This window comes from Microplitis mediator, chromosome 9 (assembly GCF_029852145.1).
Source record: "Microplitis mediator isolate UGA2020A chromosome 9, iyMicMedi2.1, whole genome shotgun sequence".
Classification (NCBI taxonomy): domain Eukaryota; kingdom Metazoa; phylum Arthropoda; class Insecta; order Hymenoptera; family Braconidae; genus Microplitis; species Microplitis mediator.
The window spans coordinates 9,715,676-9,735,450 of record NC_079977.1 but is presented as its reverse complement, the minus strand read 5'-3'; positions in this window follow the sequence as shown (position 1 = coordinate 9,735,450).

Genomic DNA, 19,775 nt, shown 5'->3' with positions numbered 1-19,775 from the left:
CAGCTCCCGGATTAGCGAAAATGCACGAAGGATTTGAAATTAATCAAGCTCGTGACTGAACAATTAAAGTTTATATTATAATTAAGTTATGGACACTTACAAGCCAAAAATAATTGATATCTGCAAGCTAAAGTGATCAAAAAATTAGTATTCATAAGCTGCAAATATATCATGAAAAAATATAATTATCAAAAATTTAAAGTTTCGGATCATGAATGATAATAATAATGAGTAAAAATCTTAAGGTTTACTGATCCAGAATAATGAATGAATAAAATCTCGCGTTGTGATGATTAAATTCTTGCGGTGTGACATTCAAAAAAAATAATACAAAAATTTTGTTTGATGTGTATGGAAAATGTGATGAAAGTGAGGATGGAGGAAACAAGGGAGGTAAGTTCTGAAACAAATAAGATTGTTATGAACGGAAAACAATAAGGAGTGATAATTCGTTTAAAAATGAAGTCTTAAAATTTTGAATTGAACATGTTCAGGTGATGATGGTGGAGTTAAAGAAGTAAGAGGACTAACTCTATCAGCGAGCCGGCGTTTACAAGCGCACATAATGCGTCTTTGATGACGAAGTAGTGGCTCACAAGTCATGAATTGGATCATGAGCGAATTGCTTTTAGAAAAGAGTTCAACTGTTACATACATAAAATTATCAAACAATGGTTCGTGTATGTAAACAGTTTTGAGTTCTGTGGAAGATGAATCCTCGAGCACATAGAACCACCAACAAATAGTTGACTCAGACCTAAGCCGCAAAAGGGTTGCGGTGTCATTGATAATGAAAATTTGATTCACGATGTATTCAGGACCTTGGACATACAGGCGAATCTGGTCAACAATTAGATCCACGATTTGGACCATATCATTCCCCACCAACCAGCTCTCGGGGAAAAAACTTTCTCGTCGTTGGCCATTCATTTTTTCTAAACCTTATCCATCCCAACAAAAGAGCAGGAATTTTCCCTAAATGTTATTTTTCAACTGAATTTGACCAATAAACATTCTCAGATCGGTCTATTTAGATGCTATGATGTTTTTTAAAATACCGTGCCGTTCGGAGTATACTAATTTTTGAAGTTTTTCTACTCATTAAATAAATGAATTTCAAAAATCAACTAAAAACTACTTATGAGTTATCTTTATGACCTAGAAGAGGTGGTACGTGGCCTTATTAGGACGATAGCCAATAAGGAACAAAAAAAAACCCAGGAATGGATAGTAAATGAAATGGATCCGCATTTAAACCCCAAAGTAATAAACGAAGTTCATTTTTTTTGACGCTTAAACAATTTTTGAATTTTAAATTCAGTTAAATTTGAGTATTGTTTTACAAGGAAACTTCCATCGTCATTTGGTATCACAAAATGGAGTTTAATAGAACAGCAACTACAAAAGGATTTCAAAGACTTCATTGTGTAATACCAAATGACGATGGAAGTCTACTTGTAAAACAATACTCAAATTCAACTGAATTTAAAATTCAAAAATTGTTTAAGCGTAAAAAAAAAAATAAACTTCGTTTATTACTTTGGGTTTTAAGTGCGGATCAATTTCATCAATTTAATGAGTAGAAAAACTTCAAAAATAGTACACTACGAACGGCACAGTATTTAAAAAAAAACAAAGCATCTAAATAGACCGATCTGAGAATGTTTATTGGTCAAATTAAGTCGAAAAATAATATTTTGGAAAAAAAAATTTTTTCGAAGTAAGAAAAAAAATAGAACGAATTGTTTGCCCACGATCAGATTGGTCTCAAAATTTTCTAAATTCATCCAAGTTTTTTTGAAAATTTTTTCAAAAAAATCAAAGGGGGCATACATTTCGAAAAAACGTTTTTTTTTTTTTTTTGCTTAAAACTCAAAATAAACAATTAAGGAACTGATTAAGAATAAAAACGTATTTTTTTCTTGAAAGAACATTCAAAAACGAAGAATTTGTAAAGAAACACAATCCGATTGGTGTATTTTTCGCGAAGTTATAACCGTTTTAAAAAATAACTTCGAATTTTAAAAAAAAAATTGGTATGTCGGAAACGAGTAGTCAAAAAAATACGAAAAAATTCATGAGAGCGTTTTTTATCAGCCTCCAAAACTTATAAATTTTTCAAAAATATCGGAGGCGGTGACCTCAAAAAGTGGCCGATTTGGTATGGAATGCCCCATATATACAATTGTTGAAACAAAACATTTATTCCATAACCTCAACAGGTTATAGGCCCAGGACACGTGCTAGTGGTTTATTCAAATAAATTGTATATTATCGGATGGTTGATAAGAAAGATATTCCAAAGATTTCCATTGATGATTCTGTTTAAAAAAATTCAGAAATAAATACATCAAAAGCACTCAGAGAACAAATAAAAAGTTCACAGACTCAAGAAAGTCTATTTTCTCACAACGAGATGGCCGAGTTGAGATCTTATCACATACATCGTTTTAATGATGAAAATTACCAACTATGGAAGGGTCAGATGATGATCTTCATGACTGTAAACAAGCGCAAAACATATATACTTGGTACAACACCGCGTCCAGCAGCAAACATTGAAGATTGGGATGGGAAAGATGCTGAAGCTCAGGCATTCCTCATGCGTGGTTTGGAGCTGGATCAACTCAAATATCTTGATAACTGCATCACGGAAGCTGACATATAGGGTAAGCTAGAGACTATTCATGGTCAAAAAAGTGATCCGTCTGTGCAGTTTTACGTCCAGGTAGCGGGTACCGATGGACAATTATTATTATTATTATTATTATTATTATTATTATTATTATTATTATTATTATTATTATTATTATTATTATTATTATTATTATTATTATTATTATTATTTTCGGCCCTAGTCTTTCGACCACTAGACCGGGATCACCCTGAGTGGATTATCTGGGAGGTATTTTGAAATGAAAAGAATTATTGTTGGATGTACAATTTAAATTACTAATATATTCTACAAAAATTTCGACGATATGAATACAATAATACTTGAAATTAAAATTATAATTAGGTGGCTAATCAGCCGACATTAATTGTATAAGCGAAAATTGGTTATTAATTCTGAATTATAGCTGGGATATAAGGTGGCAAGCCGCCTACTCTTACTCAAATAATTAGAATTTTACATTAAAATATTATTATAAAAATTGTCTTTTATAAACAACGAGAACCAGTAATTTTAAACGTAAAAATTATCTCTTTTGTCTGTGTCACGAGTTATTAGCGAATCGGAAATTCAATTGTCTATTATTATAATTCAAATTTACAGTACCTGTGGTTGCAGCAACTGGATATTTCGTATTTGTATTGTTGTAGTAAGTTGCACTGACTCTAGCGTAATATTTACGTTTACAATTTTGTTTTCACTGTTAAATTTATATTTTTAATTGTACTAAATTAATCGAATACTCCTAAACTATTTGTTAATCAAAAGGTAAAAACACTCGTAGAAGAACAACTGACTTAGTACGGAACTAGTGCAGAATCGAGTTGTGTGTATGTATAAAAAAAAAATTTTAACTAGTACGGAACTAGTGTGAAGTGAGAGATCACTTGTAGTTAATTATTCTATTTGACCCGGAACTAAGGTCAAAGAGCGTTGAAAGAGAGCGTTTTCTTTTCGGCGACACTTTTTATAATTTCCTAATTGTCCGATCTTATGCATTGTTTTGGGGGAAGACCGTATCCAATCAGAGCACAGCTCTTCAGGGGCCTTCCTTTTCTCTATGGGTTTTTTTACCTCCAGAAAGTGGTGAGGGCACCTTCTGACGTGGGCGTGTGTGCGTGCGCATCCACACATACACCTACATGTACAATTTATTTTTGTCATAATAGTTTAAATTTATTTATTATATTAATTAAAATTTTAATAATTCAATTTAATTATTATAACAATTTAATTTTAATATAACATTTCAGTTTTAAACTACACGTGTTCAAATTTTATTTTGTAATTCTGATATCATTAATTGAACAATTAAATCTGATATAATTAATTGAAAATTATAATAATTCAATTTTAATTATTATAACAATTTAATTTTAATAGTTCAATTTTGATATTTATTATAATAATTTAATTTTAGTCATTATAACAACTTAATTTTAATAATTCAATTTTAATTTTTATTATAATAATTCAATTTTAATTATTATAACAATTTAGTTTTAATTATTATAACAATTTAATTTTTTTCTTATTATAATAATTCAAATGCTCTTGTTATAAAAATTAATTTTTAGCTGTTATAACAGTTTTATATGTACTAAGAAGAGTTCTTAATTTCTAGTTAGTAAATATTAAAAGATGAGGTGTAATTTATCAAAATTGTTAGGTGGCTGAACAGCCGACTCTAATTTATATTAAAGGTAAAAATTATTAGAATTGTTAGGTGGCCAGCCAGCCGACACTCGATTCCAAAATTCAAAATTTATATTTACTATTCTATTTTCCTATTATTATCTCGTATTAATTAAAATTATATGCTAAGTAATTTTTATTAAAAATATTTTGTTAGTTAAAAATTATTTTGGATAGTAATTTTTTGTATTGAATTTCCTTAATGACTATTTCGTCATTTGATATCTATTTTCGTCTAGACATCTAAATTTGTTTCTTTAATGGCTATTTCGTTATAACAAAACTATTTTATCTATTTGTTCTATGATCCCGAGATGTCTCGACAGAAGTGCACTCAGAGGGAAAGTAAGGGATTAAGATTGTTTAAAAGATTACTTCATTTATTTATAAAAAATAAAATTTGTTCACGTCTTACTTATTCTGAGTACGCTTCTGACGATAAACGTTTTCGGTTACTTTCCACGTAAGTGTTTTCAGCTAGCCTTTGGGCCTTGATAATTACCTAAGGGTCATTACGGCTATATTTAGGTGTTTGTTCTAGCTTTTCAACAAATGCCAAAACAAACAAGCCTAATCTTTTAAAAGCATTTTCTCTTTTTTAACTACCTTATCTCTTATCTTTCTAACATTAATTCTTTTTAAAAAACTAAAAATAAAATAAAAGTAAAAATAAAAACTGGTCGCCAGCTTAATTTTAAGTGTAAAATAAAATCATAATGCCAAATAATTAAATGTATTTTTAGCAAATTTAACTGGACGTAACAGCAGGTACTGCTAGATTAATTTATTAATGCTAAGATGGGTGACGACGAAAGTGTTGCTGATTACGTCACAAGTGTTTCAGGTTTAGCGCAGAGGCTAAAGGACATGGAACTGGAACAAAATGTACCAGTTATTATTTTCAAAATTCTAGGGAGCATGCCTGGAAGATTTGATTACGTGAGAACTGCGTGGAACCCGATGAAAAAAGATTTTGTCTAATCATATATGATTATATATGTTCATATACATGATCATATATGATTATATATAATCATATATGAAGTTATATATAATCATGCATGATTATATATGGGGTTATATATAATTATATATAAATAAATATGACCCCATGCATAATTAGATCTGATCATACCTGGCTGTTATAAGCCCATATATAAGTTTACATATGATCAGATCTGATTATATATAAGTCTATATATAATTAGATATGATCATACCTGGCTGTTATGACCCCATATATAATCATATACAAGTCTATATATAATTAGATATAATCATACCTAGCTGTTATAACCCCATATATGATCATATATAAGTCTATACTTGATGAGGTCTGATCAGACATGATTGATACAAACCCATATATAATTAGATATAGGCCTATATATAATTAGATCTGATCAGGCGTGACCGATATAAACCTATATGTAGTTATATATGTCTATGTATGATTAAATCTGATCAGATTTCATTCATATGTGTAACAGGGAAAATTTGAATTTTCCGCGTTCAGATTACTAGGATTACCTAGTATGCGCGCCGTCGATAAAAACCATGACTACTCCAGGGTTATCCGGGGTAGATCGCGACTTGTCACCAGAAGTGGTAATTGTAGGGACTTGTCCGTCAATCCCCCTCCCTAGTTGTAAGTAGGAGTTTCCAGATTTCCGGAAGTTGCCGAATCTAATCGAGTGGGTACACAGTGATAAGTGTCGGTGAGAAAATCGAGACCAGAAGAGAACCGGACAGACCTCCGAAGGATTGAGACGCTGCACTAACTCAGGTAATTAATTAATTTAGACTTGGATTCTAATTGTGGAACCAAGCGATAATAATTCTAAATATTATCGATACCAGGCCATTAGCCAGTATCCTTTATAACACCTAATTAATTATACTGGAAAAGCAGGTGAAGGAGAGTACGAGTGAAATTGGAATTTTGAGAGACGAGAGTAAAGGAGAGTCAAGACCGAGACAAAGGAACCAGTCAAGACGAGACAAAGGAACCCAACAAGACGAAACGGAGACAAGTCAGAGAAAACTACGCATCAGAAATTAACATCAGGTATTAATTAAATTAATTATTCTAAGCCCAAGCCAGAATATTAATTTAGTTCCATAAAAATACTTAGTCGTTCGTCGGGTAATCCGCGTCTAGGACCGTAATAGATTAATTAGAGTAAATTTTGTTAAAATTAATCTAAGCCAGACGTTGTCTAACTGGATCCAGGCCCTTCAGCCGAATCCAGGGCGTCGTCCATAATTCCAGGCCATTGCCGGAATTATTGCGTCGTAGAAAATTCTAGGCCTATTGTGTGAAAACACAAGCCAGAAATTTCGTGGTCGAGTCCGCGTTAATTATAAGTGTTTAATTATAATTGGTAAATAAAGTGGATGGTTGTGCGGAAAGAAAAAGTAAAAATTTTGAGTATTTGGGAAAAATTTTATGAAGTCAAAAATTGGTGCTAAAAAAATTAATTTTGTAAAAGTGTGGTTTTCGTAGAAAAAGTTTCATTTGAAAAATTTTTTTGGCGGTAAAGAAAATTTTCGGGGAAAATGTAATTTTACAAAATAATGATAACTAATATAAAACTAGAAATATTTAGAATAATTATCACGGAAAATATGATTAAGTAAAGTAGTCGTCGGCTTAGACTTTACTTAATTTTGGACACGTCATAATTCTAAATTTAGAATAATCCTCGGACATAAAATCGAAAAACAAAAAGATTAAGTTTCTTCGGACTTAAAATTTAAAACAAAAGATTAAGATTTGTCGTACTTAAACTTAATAACAAAACGATCAACATTCTTTTGAGTTGAAAATTTTTGTTTTAAATTTATAAATTATCAAACATTGTAAACATCAAAATGTTTACTCAATTACAAGATTTAGACAATATTGGAGTCATGGATATGCGTCGTTTGTCAGTAGGCAACGATTGCAGCCGCTCGACAAAACTACCCAACTCAAGTACATCACTTACATCATCGACAGTGCTTACATTTTCAACATCAACGAGAACAACACCTCGGGTGATAACAACTTTAAGAAGTAAGAACAATTCATTAACTCCAATTTTAAATCGAGGTAGCCATGAATTGTTCATAGCCGCTGATGGGTTGGATTTTCCACCCAGTACGCAGGCCCAGGACATTCATAGGCAAGTACTTTGGCAAAAGGAGGCAATAAATGATCGATTTGAAAATAGTGGCGGAATACATCAATTTGGAGGCGATATTTCATCAGAAACGCAACGATTATTCAACCAATTGGACAATAATATGCAGCAAATACGTCAATCGTCATCTAATCAAAGAAAAATTAACGAAGAAACTGCTGCATCAATAAATCGATTGTCTCAGCTGGTTAGAGAAGTTCTAATTTCAAACAAAGGAATTACAGACAGGTTGAATTTATGGAAAAATTTCTGGTGTTCAAATTCTTCAGTTAATTCGAGAGCAGCTGAATTTCAGTCGAACGGTTCAACCTTTACCCCGATGGGTCAAGGTTTGGCGAGGGGGGAGTATCCAGCTGCGATAAAACCACCAGATTATAGTCTCTATACCAACAATCGCCCAGAATTCAGCAATCTCAGCCACAACGTCAACCAGATAATTATCAGAGTCATAGACCTGATCAAGACAGTCAGATATCGATTGGAGATCGTATAAGCTACCTCCAAGATCAAATACGCCAACTACAATTAATCCAACAACAAGAAATGGGTCAACATCGCCAGATTCCGTCGTCAAATCAAAATAGCAACTATGATTACCATAGAACAAGAGCAGGGGATTATCCTCAGGCCCAGAATTGTTTTGACAGTTCGCCGAGGGTACCCGCTCCTACTCCAGCATTCCAACAGAATCTATGCAGGTACAATGAGTCTCATCCTGATGGAAAAAGGTGGAAAAATATTCTACATAGTCTAAAAATGGGCAATTTGCATTTTCCGCAAGAAAATATGACGGTGAATGACTTCCTGTACGCAGCTGAAGCCAGAGCTCATAGAGAAGGATGGACAGAACAAGAACTGTTGAAAGCAATGAGCTACATTTTACGAGGAGCTGCAGCACGTTGGTTTGATGTCAACTATCTTCGTTGGAAAAACTACCAACAATTTAAGCAAGAATTTAAAAAGGCATTTGGGAGCTCTGCAACTGACCAACAATTAATAATGGAGATCAGCAGAATGAAGATGAAACCTGAACATAATGCAGTCTCCAGTCAATGACGCGATTTATAAAGAAGAGTCAGAACCCTCCAGTTGTAATCCTATGAGATCTAAATCATCTGGAATATATGAGAATAAATATGGAGTTTAGACTACAGCTAAAAACATCAATCATCAAACTCAGCAGAATTCAGCTCAGATTAATTCCAGTCAAGGCCAAATGAAACCACAGCAACATTACCAGCAAATTAAATGTGTTTCCAGATTTAAATCCAGGTTTGGTAAAGCTTCGTCAGCTTTTCCGAGATTTACCAAACCGTGTTTTAACTGTGGGATATACGGTCACCTGTTCAGAGCTTGTATAAACCCAAGACGGGAAGTTTGCAACGTGTGTTTTGAAATTGGCCATTTCAGACATAACTGTAATCAACTGGTGTTCGTAAAGAATAATCTTCCTGAAAATTCGTTGCAAAATAATAAAATTCCAAGTCATTAAGAGGATAAAGACAGCCCTGGAAACAACTGGAAAACGATTAACACCAGGACCGAACTCCCCGTCGGCTCAGAATGTCCATGGAATAATAAAGGGGTTAAATAAACGACTCTAGACAGTAATATTAGCCAGTTAAGGATATTCCAGGCCGATGAAGTCTTGACTTCGCCGCAGTGTTCTCATCCAGGCCCTTCTTCATTACCAGATAGCCGGTATGAATTATTGCAGGCCAACGAAATGTCAACTTTGCCGCAACATTTCATTCCAGGCAATAACTTGCATCAAGCTACAATGCCAACAAATGTCGTAACATCAAGAGAATATTTTATAGTACCAGAGATGATCAGTCACTAAATTGTATGGAGGTCAGAAGTCCATCAGTCCACATAATGGAAAATTAAAATTGTATCAGTACATCTATGATAGCTAGATCGGAATCTCAACTGTAATTTGGTGACCTCGATAGTTAGGCAAGAAAAAAATAATTAAAGACTCAGAAGTAAATAACTCGAAGACCAAATTTAAACCAGTGAAGAAACCAATTTATTCAGAAGCTGACATGTCATTGCCAACCTCTGTAACTAGGCAGTCCAGTAAGCCAGTTACAGAATCACAAGGAGTAGACTCGATTTCAACCACATCATCTTAGTCTATCGAGATAATAATATCGGAAAAATCAAGTCAATTTCAAGGCCTTCATGTATGAACACCAAGTTGGACCAGTATTTTCAATTATTGCTAACCCGGGCAACAGTCTGGCAGGGGGGAGTGTAACAGGGAAAAATGAGTTATTTTATTGACCAAAATCACGATTTTTCGCTGATGGTCATTTACCCTAGCCGCAACCCCAAACGAGCAATTTAATAAGTTTTTCGACTTGTCGCCGGGCGCGCTGATTGAAAATACTCTTACGCTAGGCCCAATCATAAATTGGTAGAGGAGTGGTTATCCGATAACAACCGAAGACACTCGAGTAAAATTATTAAAAACGCTAGACAGCAGGAGAGAAGGGACAGAACCAGCAGGGCCGGGTAGCCATCAAGACGTACAAAGACAAAACCGGCAGGGCCGGGTAACCATCAAGACCTACACACAACCGGACAGACCACCGAGGATTGAGACGCTGAATTAACGCAGGAGAGTGCAAGTAAATTTGGAACTATGACGAACGAGACGGAGAGCCAAAGGAACCTGACGAGACGAACCACCAGACGGAGAGCAAGCCGCCGGAAAACATCAGAAATTACATCAGGTATTAATTAAATTAATTGTTCTAGGCCCAAGCCAGAATGTTAATTTAATTCTATAAAAATACTTAGTCGTTCATCGGGTAAATCCGCGTCTAGGCCCGTAATAGATTAATTAGTGTAAATTTTGTTAAAATTAATTTAAGCCAGACGTTTGTCTAACCAGATCCAGGCCCTTCAGCCGGATCCAGGGTGTCGTTCTTAATTCCAGGCCATTGCCGGAATTATTGCGTCGTAGAAAATTCTAGGCCTATTGTGTGACAACACAAGCCAGAAATTTCGTGGTCAAGTCCGCGTTAAATAAAAGTAATTAATTAAAATAAATAAATAAAATTAAGTAAATTAATTAAATAAAATTAATTGAATAAATAAATTGAAATTTATAAAGAGACCGTTAAATAACTAATTAAGACAAAGTTAACAGACGCGAAAAATCTGAGATAAAATTTAATTAATCAATAATTAAAATTAATAAATAATAGTAAATAATAAATTAAAGTTAATAACAATAAAAGAAAATTAAGTGTCTGAACAGAACAGAAAAGAATCAAGGAAAGTCAAAAGTAGTGAGTGACGCATACTTTGGAGGATCAGGTAAATGTGGTATTGAAAATTTCTGACGTAAATTTATTGTAGTTATAGATAAAATGAAAATGGAAATAAAAGTAATAGTGAGACAGTTGATTAAAAATTAATTGATTAATGTAAATATCTTTAAACTAAATTTTAATTAATTTTATTGTTGGTGGAGGACGGTTAATTGGTTGTATATTAATTGATTTGAAATTTTAAACGGTGAATTGAATCGAAGTATTTTAATATTGGTAAAAGGAAAATTGTTAAAAGAATGTGTGGGTTAAAAGTGAAAATAGTGTTAGTGATAGTAAAATTGTTAGTGTTAAAGTCACGTTGAGGGTCAAGGTGACCGCGTGAATTCGTTGTAAAGGATTTAGATCACGTAGAGGGTCTAGGGGACCGCGTGAATGAATTAATTGTTAAGGTAAAAGTCGCGTAGAGGGTCCAGGGGACCACGCGGGAATAAATATAAGGTTTTAGTCACGGAGAGGGTCTTGGTGACCGCGTGGAGGATTAAGTTATAAGGTTTAGTTAAGTCGCGTGTGTGTGTATAACAAGTCCAGGGGACGCAGAGTGAGTGTGTGTGTGATGCCAAAAGTAGTTGGCTTAATTAAGGTTTAGGAAATCGTCAAAGGTAGTTGACGAGAATAAGGTTTTAAAGACGTCAAAGGTAGTTGACGGAAATTGATAAGGGTTAATAAGGTTTATAAGTGTTATAAGGACAAAAAGGTTTATAAAGTCATATAAATAAAGATCAAAATTATTATTTAAATAAAGTGTTAATAATTATAAATTATCTTTCCTCTTCCTTCTCTTACAAATTAATTAATTTACAACGACCCTGACGATCCAAGATCCGGCTCTGGCAGGCCGTTATTACTTCCAGTGGCGCCCTCAGTAAGGACGACCAGAGTAGCAGCTTAGCCCTGTTATATATGAAACCTATAAATATATATATATATATATATATATATATATACTGGTCACAGAAATTAAGGGATAGAAGAAAAATCTGAAATTTTTAGGTGATTTTCAACATGCTGTAACACGGTGAAAAATAGTCGTATAAAAAATCTAAAAAAAGCAAATTGTAGCCTCAAGTTTCTAGTTTTCAGATCTGGACCTCAAAATTTTTTATCATGTACGGTTCCGGAGTAATCATGAGAAAACCAACGAAAAAAAAATTTTCAAAATCTTTGCTGGTCTTTCAATACCTCTATGGGCGACAATAAATTTTTTTGAATAATCCGACTGTCTGACTTTTCTCGGAAATTTTATGCCCTTTAATTTGGTGGCCTTAAAAAGTTTCTACGACGATTTGGCGCCGAGTTATCATTGATCAAAGCAAAAAAGTCCATTTTGGCTTTGATAATCAATAACTCCAGATGTATTGGTCGTACAGAAAATGGAAGCAGGGTTTTGAAAACTGCAAAACATTCTCTATAAGGAAAAATTAGTGGCATTTGATAGAAAAATTTTTTTTAAAGCGATATTGTTTGGTAAAAAACAGGTCAAAATTCACAAATTCAAGGATATTCGGAAATCTTGCTATAACTTTGGATATGAAGGATGAACAAAGGATATCTTCGACTTTTTTCCAACCTCAAAGTGTTCTGAAAAAACCCTGGAAATTTCAAATCGCTGCGATTTTTCTTTCTTAGTGCCCCGAAGCTTTAAATTTATCGATTTTGTCAAAAATCACCATAATTGGTAGGTTCTCGGTTTTTGTTCATTTTTTCGATTTGAAAATGGTTTTTTTACCAATAATCTTCATTTCTTCGATCAAAAAGATCGATTATCGAAAAAAATTGAAAAAAAAAAAATTTTGAAAAAAATTTTTTTTATTTTCAAAATTTTTTTTTTCAAAAATTTTTTTTTTTTCAAAATTTTTTTTTTTGTTGGATCTGCAATGATTTATCATTGTCAAAAAAAATTCCTAAAATTTTTTTTACCGCTGTAACTGCATCTGCTTCAAATGTCAACTTAACAAACATACCCTTTGGGTAACTCTAATGCCGGCGGTAAAAAAAATTTTAGGAATTTTTTTTGACAATGATAAATCATTGCAGATACAACAAAAAAAAAAATTTTGAAAAAAAAAAAATTTTTAAAAAAAAATTTTTTTTTTTCAATTTTTTTCGATAATCGATCTTTTTGATCAAAGAAATGAAGATTATCAGTAAAAAAACCATTTTCAAATCGAAAAAATGAACAAAAACCGAGAAACTACCAATTATGGTGATTTTTGACAAAATCGATAAATTTTAAGCTCCGGGGCACTAAGAAAGAAAAATCGCAGCGATTTGAAATTTTCAGGGTTTTTTCAGGACACTTTGAGGTTAAAAAAAAGTCGAAGATATCCTTTGTTCATCCTTTATATCCAAAGTTATAGCAAGATTTCCGAATATCCTTAAATTTGTGAATTTTGACCTGTTTTTTACCAAACAATATCGCTTTAAAAAAAATTTTTCTATCAAATGCCACTAATTTTGCCTCATAGAGAATGTTTTCCAGTTTTCAAAACCCTGCTCCAATTTTCTGTACGACCAATAGATCCGGCGTTATTGATTATCAAAGCCAAAATGGACTTTTTTGCTTTGATCAATGATAACTCGGCGCCAAATCGTCGTAGAGACTTTTTAAGGCCACCAAATTAAAGGGCATAAAATTTCCGAGAAAAGTCAGACAGTCGGATTATTCAAAAAAATTTATTGTCGCCCATAGAGGTATTGAAAGACCAGCAAAAATTTTGAAAATTTTTTTTTCGTTGGTTTTCTCATGATTACTCCGGAACCGTACATGATAAAAAATTTTGAGGACCGGATCTGAAAACTAGAAACTTGAGGCTACAATTTGCTTTTTTTAGATTTTTTATACGACCATTTTTCACCGAGTTACAGCATGTTGAAAATCACCTAAAAATTTCGGATTTTTTTTCTATCCCTTAATTTCTGTGACCAGTGTATATAACCTGATTGAAAGAAACGATTCAAAACAATTTGCAATGTTAAATGCTTATAAGAAGGGCGATTCAAAAGCATTCAAAGTATTCAAAAGCATTAAAAAGTATTTAAAATTTTTTTTTTCTAATCGTTTCAATCGTTTCTTTTAAGAAGGGTATATATATATATATATATATATATATATATATATATATATATATATATATATATATATATATATATAAATATATATATATATATATATAAATATATATATATATATATATATATATATATATATATATATATATATATATTAGATAATATGACAATTTTTTAAAATCAATGTTATTAAATTTTTATTCTGTCAACTATCAATCAAACTTAAATCCCCAATCCTTAAAAAATGTTCAAAGGTTTTGGCATCAATTTAAAAGTATAAAGTATCAATTTAATTATTTGAGTTAAGTGATGCCATAAACGTTTCTTAATTGTAAGTGTATAACAGACTAGCGGATCAGACTACTAACCATTGATAACCAAAGTTAAGCAGCATCGGCGTGGGACATTAATTGGACGGGTGACCTCGTAGTAAAATAATAGTCAATGGTTAATAATTTTTTTTTTTTTTTTTATTTAATTTTAACCGACATTGATATTGATGAAGACAATAAATCCTAATTAAACTACTTAATTAATAATTTACAGATATTCTAAATGAGATTCTAGAAATGACTATATTCGTTCATGCATGATTATAAATAATCATATATGATCATGTATAATGTTACAAAGTTGCTTCGTGCGCCTCTGCCATCATGTGATTTCAGGTAATATCACGTGGGACATTACGTCGGCATGTCTATATGAAGGAGCGCAATCAATCAAATACGGTTTTTCGGCTTTAACGGTTTGGACGTTTAAAATCCTTGTAATATTCTATCCAGTCTCTTATCAGTCAACCCAGCAGTGCTGTATTACAGTTAGTTAATCAGCAATAAAGTTAACACTTAGTTTAACTTTATCTCAGATTGATCCAATTTACATTTAGTTAAATTGCGAAAGCTCCCGTTATTAATTACGGTTATTAATTAATTTAACCGGTTCGTGTGTGTGAAGCATTAATTAAGCCTTTTCTTTAATAAAGTCTTAATTAATATTATATATACCAGTGTTGAGTGAATTCATCCTGTTATCCTGCCCACCTTTATCGATAAGGCATAATAAGCGCATACTCATCCAGTTTACGATCCAGAAGGGGTATCCAGAAGGGTTAAGCCAGTCCAAGGTCATCAAGGACATCACTATCGCTCCGAACTACAGTCTAGGCTAAGTACTAGTGTTAGTTGAGATTTGTAAGGCCAGTTCGGGTATAAATTATAAAATCATATAAAATAAGAGTCTCATTGGGTCTGAGTAGCTAGGGTAACCCACGAAAAGGCTGTTCAAACATCTCGTACAGTTTTGAACGGCAACCCACCGTTTCAATGGCGCCCAACGGGTTTTAGTTAGTAGAAACTAATTAAGCCGATTGTTTAATCAGTAATTAAGCCTGTATTACTTTGCCGTAAGCAATAACGCAGACGGGTTTAGTTAATTTGATTGAGCTAAAAAATTACAGCATCTAATTATATAAATTCAATTAATCACTGCATAATTAGACCTTACAAACGTAAAACAAAAATTTCGAGTAGAGTCTGCGGAATAAAAACTAAATAAGATCGAAAAAATAGCAAGCGGGTTCAATTATATAAAATTGTTCCAGAACATTCCTAAAGTCTTGACTTTTTAGGCGTTCTATCAGAAAGAAAACGCACACCGCGAGTTTTTATATTTTTTGCTGTAAAAATATAACATTTTTTCCATTTTTTGTTTATTTTTTAATTTTTTTTTGTTAAAAAAAAAAATTACATTTTTGTTTAAAAAGAAAACTACCTGGGAGTAAGTTTTCTAAAGAATTTCTTTTTGCCCGGGAATGTACAAAAAAAAGTGAAAAATATTCACTTAAATCATTATTTTTATTTTAAAATTATTATTTTCAATTTCCAAACCGGAAATATTACAAGAAAAATTACCCGAGAATTATTTTTCTACAGAATTTCTTTTAGCGCGGGAAAGTAAACCAAAGAAAAAATTCCAAAGGAATTTTTATAAAACCAGTGATAACCATAGTTTGTAAGATTAAATATTGTTAAGTGATTTTACAAGTGATTACAGTGAAAATATTGTAAAATTAATTATAAGTATTTTATAAAATAGATATTAAGAATATTAGAATTAAGTATTTAAGACAAATATTTCAGTGAAAAATATTTATCAAAAAATATAAACACCGGATATAACAAAAATTTTAAGTAAAATAAAACCAGTATATACTTAGAGTTTGTATAAGCGTAAAATTAAAATTTAGTCACGCAAAGAAAGACTCTCATAATATAAACCAGAGAAAACAAGACTAAAATTTTGCTTAGTAACAAACCGGAAACAAAGACTTAAAATTTATTTAAAATAATAATAATAATCTGCTTGGCAACAGAAAAATAAATACGACAAGCATACCCGAACAGCCAGGGATGACTCATTGTCGCGACTAAGCATTATTAAATACAAAGAAAAACAGACCAAAACATAATAGGCGATAAGTCGCAAAGGCGGCAAATATTAAAATTTGAATTTATTTGTTACAGAGTTCTACCTAGGAATTCATCAACCTTACGGTCGGTAATAAAGAAATTCAAAGATCCTATATAATAACTAACGCCATCTGCCAGAAACAATTGTTTATGTCTTTTTTTGAATAAAGACGCAACTATAAAGTTGTTGACAAGGTTAATTTATTACGCATCACGTATTCAGCAGTAAATAAATATCAGTAAATAAACTTTATTACACAAAATAGTTTTGCTGCTGAAATAAAATAAAACACGTCAAAAAGATATAAAATACGTTTTAACATTGAAAATCAAAACGCTTGAGGACATAAACCAGAATATATTCAAGATAAAATTTTAAATAAAAATTTAACCACGTGCAACCAGGTGTTGATTTAAATATTCTATAATATAAAGTTAGTATAAAATCTGGTAAAAGTTCAAAATAAAATAATATATTTTAGTTTAAATTAATATTTAAAATATTATTTTTTTCTGATATTATATTTTTTGATAAAATTTTTCTTAATCCGTGATACGTGACGCGAATACTAATACAAACATATTGAAAGTTAACAGGTGTAAAAAAGCGGCGAGGACAGTAAATTTTGGTCACCGGAGAAATCAATCCATTTATATTTTTTTGTTTTCATTTTTTTTTTTTCATTTTTTTCTGCATCTTTACTTTTAATTTTAGTAGATTTATTTTCGATTTACTCTTTGGAAAAACTATCAAGATGGTCAGAACAAGAAAAACCAAGAACTTAGAGGGAGTAGTAAAATCTCTAAACGAAACAGTTCAGAAGCTCAAGGAGAGACTCGACAAGAGTGATATTCAAGAACTAGATCAGAACCAAGTGAAAATAGACGGACATTCAACCAAGAGGGATAGCATGATCAACTAGCAACCTCAATCGTCAAACCAGGGGACAATTAATTAATGTAACGGGACCTAAGTCCACCTCCGCCGACCGGAAGCCGATTCCTCGCCCTTTTGGGCATACTCGCGTTGCGTGTGGTCCCTATTTTTATAATCAACTCCACCATATATTATAAAAGCGAAATATGAGCATGAGCTCACATTAACTTACCCATTAGGCATGCATTGCATGTGGGTGTCTCACCAACAGCCACCACGAGTCCTACCTCACTCGGCCCCCCATTCCTGCCATCCCAGGAAATAAAGAGACTCTGACCGAAATGGGGCTTGGAAATGGGGCCCCCATGGTACCAGACTTCAGCTCTGGTGAACCGCTTGCATAGATTAGTGGTGGGACGCAAGTTCTCCCCATACCCTATGTAAAGGGCCACTCCACTTGTTTCTTTCGGGTTCCCACAAGCAATTATCCGCTTGTTTCGAAACGTCCCCTCTAAGATTTTCTACTTTCGCCAAGCTAGATAGCACACTAATTATTCAAGCCAAATTAAAGTTGGGCAGCTTGGGGGAAAACCAGGGGACAATAGAACAAATCCCAGTTATAACCGAAAGCAGAACGTTAGCAAAGCCACTTACGTTAATAAGAACAAAGCAATGGCAAGAGGCAGCGAATTACAACTTCCAAAAAGAAATGAACGAAGAAGATATATTATTACACGATCATCCTGAACACAGTGATACATCAGAAAGGGATGAAAATCTAACGTTTTTGACAAATGATGAAAAAGTGTGGAGATTAGACCGATTAAAAGCACAAGTATTGTTGGAAAATATTGAAAACATTGAACAACTTCAAGCAAAAGAAACAGAGTGGATCAAAACGACAGCAAATTGGATCCGATGGGCGAAATCAAAAATACAAGACGAGAAAACTGCAGCATCTAGTATTGAATTAATCGAGTCAATACCACAAATTACTGACAATAAATTAATAAGAGATCTAGAACGAGAACTAGGTTTGAAGAAAAATGACAACGGTCATTGGCAGAACTCAATAATAAATTACATAGCAAAAGATGTACAGCTATGGGATGATATAGCAGAGCTGAAAGGAATACAAAATTCCACACAAATATTCAACAAGCAACAGCAGAATAAGAAGTCACGAGAGCAGAACGTGAGAACAGATAATTACAGTACTCACGTGGGATATCAACCATCGCAACAACAGCAAAATAAAACGTATCAACCTACACAACAACAATACAGACCAGAGTGCCAACAACACCAGCAATATAACAGACCAGAATACCAAAGCCAATACCAAACGTATAAGCTGGACTACTTAAGTGACTACCATGGACAAACAAGTTGTCCAATTACAATTTCTCAAAGTTACAGAGAAAATTCAATGAAAAGAATAGCAGATAAAATACATCTGATGGAAACATTGATAAGGGTGAAAGGATTAAGATTCACAAGAACATCACAACCTAAGCAGTGGATCAAAAAGTTGACAGACGTATGCAGAGAGCAGAAGTTCGATTTTGAAGACAGATTGGAATTGTTAAAAATTGCCATTAATGAAGGAGAGTGGATAAACCAGAACTGTGATCTATGGTCAAATTGGGAAGAGGTCGAACGCTTATTCAAGGTAACGTTTTGTAAGACAATGAAAGATACCGATGTGCTACAAGAACTATTCAGCACGTATCAGAGGAAAAACGAAGACACCCAGGAGTTCATCAGAAATATGAGAACTAAATTTAAAGAATTAGACAGACCTCTAGGCCTAAAAGGAGAGTTAGATATCCTAATACCGAAATTAACAGCTGAGATGCAAACTGAGCTTAATACCATGCCAGTAATTTCATCATATACACAACTAGCTGAAGCAATAGCAACAGCGGAGAGAAGACTAGCAGATAAAAGAAAGGCTAGAGATGTAAATAGGTCGACTGTGAGGAGATTACAAAACACCAGGAACTCAATATCGCAAACTGACACTGACTCACAAGCAGGAGAGGAAAAAAGAGTACAATGACTCGTCAGGAAAAAGAGGCACCTGAGAAGACCAGCAATAAAAAATTCTCCAGATCAAGAGACACAGAGTGACAAATCAAGTGATAAAAAAATTAATGTCGTATTCGACAAAAGAAATAACAACAAATACAGAGACAGATCAAACTCGAACGATCGTAACAGAAGATCAGGATTAAATACATCCAGATCATCTACAAGGACGGTCGGAGGCACCTACATTTGCCTTAACTGCGGAGAAAGAGGAGGACACAGGTCCCGGGACTGCAGAAATGAACGAGTAAATATCTGTGTAAATTGTTTGAAAGTAGGTGAGACTGTTAAGACATGCTGCTGTATAAAAAACTAGCAGCGTGAGTGCAACAAGTACAGGGGATTGTACTCGCCCGACAGCAATCA